The sequence below is a fragment of the Elephantulus edwardii genome, unplaced genomic scaffold (assembly GCF_000299155.1).
Source record: "Elephantulus edwardii isolate Elephantulus edwardi_28Jun2011 unplaced genomic scaffold, EleEdw1.0 scaffold00238, whole genome shotgun sequence".
In the NCBI taxonomy this organism is placed as follows: domain Eukaryota; kingdom Metazoa; phylum Chordata; class Mammalia; order Macroscelidea; family Macroscelididae; genus Elephantulus; species Elephantulus edwardii.
The window spans coordinates 1,142,098-1,148,385 of record NW_006399988.1 but is presented as its reverse complement, the minus strand read 5'-3'; the positions used below and the strand labels follow the sequence as shown (position 1 = coordinate 1,148,385).

Below are 6,288 nucleotides of genomic sequence, written 5' to 3'. Positions count from 1 at the left end.
ATTGAAAAATGGGCACAGGATATGAACAGACACTTCACCAAGGAAGACATTCAGATGGCCAACAAGCACATGAAGAAATGTTCAAAATCCCTAGCTCTGAGAGAGATGCAAATCAAGACAACTATATCATCTCACGTATTTTTTTAAACCAAAAGGAATACCTGCTTGTGAAGCTGGCAGTGCACCTGCAAGTGCATTGGGTAGCAGGCCTCCAGAGGGAAGAAGGTCACTCAGATTTATTCCTGAAGGAGTTACGGCACCAGTGTTATAGCCCAGCATGGAGTTTGAACCACTCATCAAAGCCTGGCCTCCACAAACAGAGCCCACTACATTGATGAAGTTAAGTCCAGAGGAATTTGCCATGACTTGAGTAGTGGAGGTTCTTTGTGATGAGCTAACCGGTGACAAGATGTTGGAGAAAACATGCTAACTTGACTGAGATCCACAGATGACTTCCGAGACAAACTCGGGGGCTTAGAAGCAGGAGGAGTTCTGGAGACAAGAAAGCTTCTTGTTTGTTGTGGGGTAATAGTTATGTGAGGAACTAGTTCCTGAGCTTGAGTGAGATTTGATCAGTGGAGGTCGATGTACTCTTCCCAGTACTGATGACTGAATTTACAAAGTCTTAGATTCTGATTATTTTCCTAGAGAATGATGATTCAGAGTGGCTGAGCCACTGGATGTGTGTGACATCTTAACTGGACATTTGGCTTCATTCTGGACCAATTCCTGTTACTGGTTGACTGTTCTCTGAACACTGGTCTGTGATCCAATATTGAACCAATTTGAATGATCATCTGTAGAGGAGTGCGATGAAGACATCTGGCATTCACTCTCTTCATCATCTTTACCTGGCAATATTTTACCGTAGTACAGTGAGTCACCAAGTGGTCAGCTTTCTTTTCTGATACTGATTACCATCTTCACATTCAAACAAATGTACATCTTTTCCATTATGGACAGGACATATTGTTAGTTGTGAGCCTGCAGATTTGATAGATTTTTTTTTTTTCACTTTAGCATATTTTTCTACATCTGCTTCAGAATGTACAGCCAGATTGCAGGTGTTCCATTTCCACATATCTACACAATTTCCTTCTTTAGCAATTTTAAGATCATAATGCTGACTTGCTTTTCTTTTTTTATAAGAAATCAAATCATCTTAACTGAGGAGGAGATGAACAATGAGACAGATCCTGCTGCTGATTCAGAGAGGATCTAGAATACTTTGTGAAACACCATTTCACTGGATGAGTGTTCATCTTCTTGTTACAGAGCTGTCTGTTCGTAGTGCAGGCTGCTGTGACAGAAGGGTCAAGACACAGTGGTTCAGCTGTAACCAAGATCATTTGGCTCTCAATCAAAGTCTGTCTTCCTGGGTCCATTAATGGTTATCTCTTGTTATTGAAGGTACATCACAGATTAAAATCTACATTATCAGGCATAAAAGTCTACGTTGATAACCAGATTTCATGTTACCAGACTGCCTGTGGATATGTATTTCTGCTCTAACACATCTACAATGGAAAATATTAACCTGAGATTTTTCCAGGAGATCAACCAAAATAGGTAGTTCTTCTGCATCCAAATATTCAAGCAATTCCCCTTCTTCATAAGGCAGTCGAATAGTCTCAGAATCTGATCCATTTTCCCCCCTGAGCATCAGAGAATATCCCTCATTTCTTGGGTTATATCCAATATCTCAATGTCTCTTGCATAACAAGCTTTTCTGACAAGTCCACATTTCTTCTTAATTTCTTAACCTCTGGCTCTTTCTCACATTATTCAGTATATAAGTCATAAAGTTTTTGAAATACAGATTTCTTTCCGCCAGGTTAGTCTCTGTTGGGCACTTTCAATAATATACTCGGCATGATCCAAAACTAGTTCTAAAGCTTGTTGCATTGTGGTATAAAATAGGAGTCCAGAAAGAAGAAAAAAATGTATGGGCATTGATGAAGTAAAGTGAAAATCATGTCTTTAATATCGCTTTTATATTACTATGTGGGCTGCTGCTGCTGCATTGGGCCTATGACCGCACCACTGCCTCGGCCGGTACGCAACATCAAACTTGGAGTTTTTGAAACTGGGTCAAGAAATAAACTTAAGTCAAAGTCATTGCTCCCAAGGCTGAACCAACCCACAGCTGACCCTTCAGCAGGTTTCAGAGGCTGCAAGTCACACAGAAGAAGATTGCCTGTCCTTGTTCCGCACAGCTGCTCTCCTCTGAGCACACTCCCAGTACCCTTCTGAGTTGGTTGGTAAGGCCATAAAGCTACATCTTACCCCTGAGCTGACCTGGGCTCACAAATGATCTCCTGTGTGTGTCATCATGGGCCACAGTAGAGCCGAGCTGTCAGGTTCTCAGTGGCTGTTAGCTTTCAGAAGCCCATCACCAGGCCTTTAGAAGGAAGAATGTGGCACCACTGCAAGGGTTTCTCCTGCCAGCAAGTGTCTTCTAACCAAGAGCAGAACTACCTGAGGACACCTAAAACCATGAGAGAAAGAAACAGCCAAGTGAGGACAAGAACCCAGAAATGAAGCTTTGCTTGTGTGCAGGTATGTGTATACCACAGGACATTTTCACTTCCTCTGTCCAATGACCTGAAGAGTGCAGACTGGCCTCCAGCTCCCCCTGCCCTTTAGGCCACCTTTCTTTGTACATAGTTCATTCCTCATACTCTCTTGCCCAAAAGCAAACTGCCTCCAAGGATGCCATTATTCACTGACTAAAAGTTCAGCTCTCTAGTGGGGTGGGGGGGCACATGGCCAAGTCTGTCGCAGAGATGGTGCACCTGCCACTTGGCCTGACCTGGAAGATTATGCACAGATACTCTCAGATGTCCATGGTACTTTCCAGTGCATTGGAGAGGGGGGACTTCCAGTTTTCACCATACAAAATGCTGTCATTGGGGCTCAGCTTATCACAGCACATTAATACACCCACTCAGCACCAGTCCAATCAAAACCCAACTCACAGGTGACCGCCAGTGGGTTTTCAGAGGCTATAAATCACATGGAAGGAGATTTCCTGTATTTCTTCTACATAGAAATTGGTGGATTCAAACTGTCCACCTTTGAGTTGGCAGCAGAGCTTCCTACCAGTGAGCCACCAGGGAGAATGAGGAATTACATTCTCTGTTTAAACTAAATTAACAGATGAGAGCAAGCTTTGGTGGAGGGAGAATGTATAGTTTTTTTTGTGAGAGGGGAAAAAATGGTATAGTAGTCTTTGAGAATAGACATGGGAAGACCTTCCGCCCATCCCCCAGTATTTTGTATATCTGGAAAAAGTTGCATAGAGTTGGGAAATATTTCTTAGCAGAGTTTAGGTTTTTGTTTTATTTATAAGTGAATTTGAGGTCAGTCTCAGTGTGGTTGGGACTAAAATGAAACCATTCTCCAGTATTTGCCCCTAGTTGACCCTTATGCAGTTTCCCTTCGCCTCTGGGCATCAAACCTTGACAACATGTTAGGCAGATGTCCCATATAGTCTGCCCTGTGGTGTAAGATTTGATCCTCCTCTCTGGGTTCAGGCCCATAAGCAGCAGTAAAAGAGCTTCGTCCCCTCCAAGCCTGGAAGTATCTCCTGGAGAGGCATAGGTGGACCCAGCCCTGTAGTCTTTGTTGCTGGTAAGGTCAGCCTTGGGGCCCCTGCTGACTGATTGAAGGGATGAGAAAATGTGGCATCCTGTGTTCTAAGGAGCAAATCCTCCCTCAGCTCAGAGTTGGGACTCTACCACCTTAGCCTCTGGAACGGTGTATGCAGAGAACAACCCTGGACAAGCAAACGCCTTCTAGCCCTGATGGCAGGGCCATGGGTCGAAGATCTCAGTCAGGTCTCCTATTCCCCACCCATCCTCCTGTGAGCACCAAATTCCCTCCACCAGTGCTCCTGAGCGCTGAGGGCTGAACGGGCCTGGAAGAGACCCTAGATAAGCCACAGGAGCCCCAGGTGCTGACACCTCTGCAACATTGCCTTCAGTTCATGGTGGCCCTTCTGAGTGTCAGTCCTTTCTGTCTGATACTAGCTGTTTGCACCCAACAGGGGATTAGTAAATGCACACAGACAAGTCTGTAGAATGGGCCTTCCTGTAGCCTGAACCTATGGAACCTAGTTCCTACCACATAGAGTTATGCTTTCCTGGCATCATGACTGTGGAGGAGCCTCCTATGGTATGTACTGGCTCCTGTCAAGGGTTGAAATGATTCCTCACTGATCTCTGGGGGAAGGACATTAAATTGGCGTACCTTTGGAAATGCTGTTGGAAAGATAGGAATGAATGCCTTGTGCTATGAACTCTTAAGGAAGGTTTCTGCTGTGTGGTCACAAGGGGCCATGTGCATTATGTTTCCTGAGTGGGTAGTAGGGGGAAACATTTTCTCTGAGAGCAAGTACAGAGAGAAATAAAGCCATGTGCAGGAATGAGAAGTATCTGGTGGGTGTTCAGCCTCCTCCTCATTTCTGTGTGGAATACTGATACACTGTTTGAAAGGCTTCTATTGAAGTGCTGCTGTTGAGGGTAAGGACACCATGTTTGCTTCCCGGGGTTGAGACTTGTTCTCTCTATCCTTAATCATATCAATAAACTTTAATAGTAGGAGATGTAGAAATCCTTGAGCTATGTGCAATGGAAAATCCACCTTGACTGGGTCTTCTCAAAGAGTAATGGGGCTTGTGGGCCTGATTTTCCCAGAAATGGCCCATAGCACTGTGTTATTTCCATATGCAGAAATAAGATGGAGGAAAGCACAAGGAAGGCTACATCACCTGTTTGAAAATAAAATTGAATAAAATTTCTAAAGTTTTCAGTCACAAAGAATAATCATCATGAATAATTGTTTGGTCCGATCACAGAAACTGTTGGTCATTTTTCACAAGGACCATATTCATCATGAGTCCTGCTGGTACAAGTGTCCTCCCTTCCTTGAGCTGACAGACAGAGACATCAGTCCACTTGACTTTTCCGGGTTGAAGTAAATCGTGGAACATCAAGACCTGCTCCGGATGTCCATCCAGGCACCCACTCTTCATCCCTGTGAGAAACCCCCACAAACCCCTATGAGGAGCCCCACAGACACACCCTCGTGAGAAACCGCACAGATATACCCAGTTAGAAACCAGGTAGACACTCCGGTGAAGAACCACACAAATAAACACACCAGTGATGAATCCCACATAGACACACTCCTTTGAGGAACACACACACACACATACACCATGAAGAACATCCACATGCACTTACCCCTGTGAGGAACCACACTCACACCTGTGAAGACTCACACACGATACCCCCACACACATACACACACTTCTACGATGTCTTCAAGCACACACTTACCCTCTGAGAGCCTCACACAGCTCTGTGAGATCAGGTAAAGGGAAGCAGGTCAAAGCATCAGAAGGCTATTTCAATTCTTGACAGTGTCCACATCTAGTACTTGGCTCTGGACTTTGTCCTGAGGTGACTTCTTCAAGCCATTCTCTTATGTCCTTTTAGCTCAGACTATTTAGGGGCTATTAATTTTCTTTCCTACTTGGCCTGGTGTTCTTTGCTATTGCTTGCATAAAAATAACTTTCTTGATGAAAATGGAAAGATCTCCCAGTAGTGACTATCTTCTTCCTCTTGTGATGCTCTGAGACCATGAGTTCATTTCCATGAGCCTCTGAGACTCTTTCTGGGGTGTAAAAGATGCAAATTCCTGCTTTTAAACCCTCCTGGGGCCAGAGAAAGGTGTCCAAAATGGCATCTTCCTTTTATTCTATTTCTTTAGAATCAATAGCATTGAAAAACATTGATTATTACCCCCAATCCCCCAAAAAAATTGTCAGGTCGTTTCTCCTGTGTGTCAAAGCAGAAGGTGTGCTGTGGCAGGTTTGTCATAAGTGGGTCTCTGAGACATTCTAAGACATCTCTGGCTGGCCTTGAACCTCCAGACTTCAATTACTAGGCAAGCATAGTATTAGTTGGTTCATCCAGTTACTGTAAAAAGCAGAATGATGGTGATTTTAAGAAAGACCCTCATAGGGAGTATTCACAACCAGGATAGGCACTTGATTTAACTTTGCACCTGGGTTTTATATTTATCTTACAAAATCATGTTTAAAAACGGTGAGACAAAAAGTTGCAAATAAAGATACCATTTGACCCAGCAATTCCACTACTGGGAATATACCCTAAAGAGACCATAAATGACATCCAAGTAGATATATGCATACCCATGTTTATCGCGGCTTTGTTTACAATAGCAAGGAGTTGGAAACAACCTAAATGCCCATCAACAAA

The 6,288-nt window shown here is 43.8% G+C and overlaps 1 protein-coding gene and 1 pseudogene across 1 annotated transcript in view; one reads left to right on the top strand and one right to left on the bottom strand.

Moving 5' to 3' along the window:
* Positions 1–1,905, bottom strand: part of LOC102844427 — an 8,936-nt pseudogene extending 7,031 nt beyond the window's left edge.
* Positions 1–6,288, top strand: part of LOC102848488 (chromosome unknown open reading frame, human C9orf3) — a 704,390-nt gene that overhangs the window by 693,439 nt on the left and 4,663 nt on the right. The window lies entirely within an intron of this gene.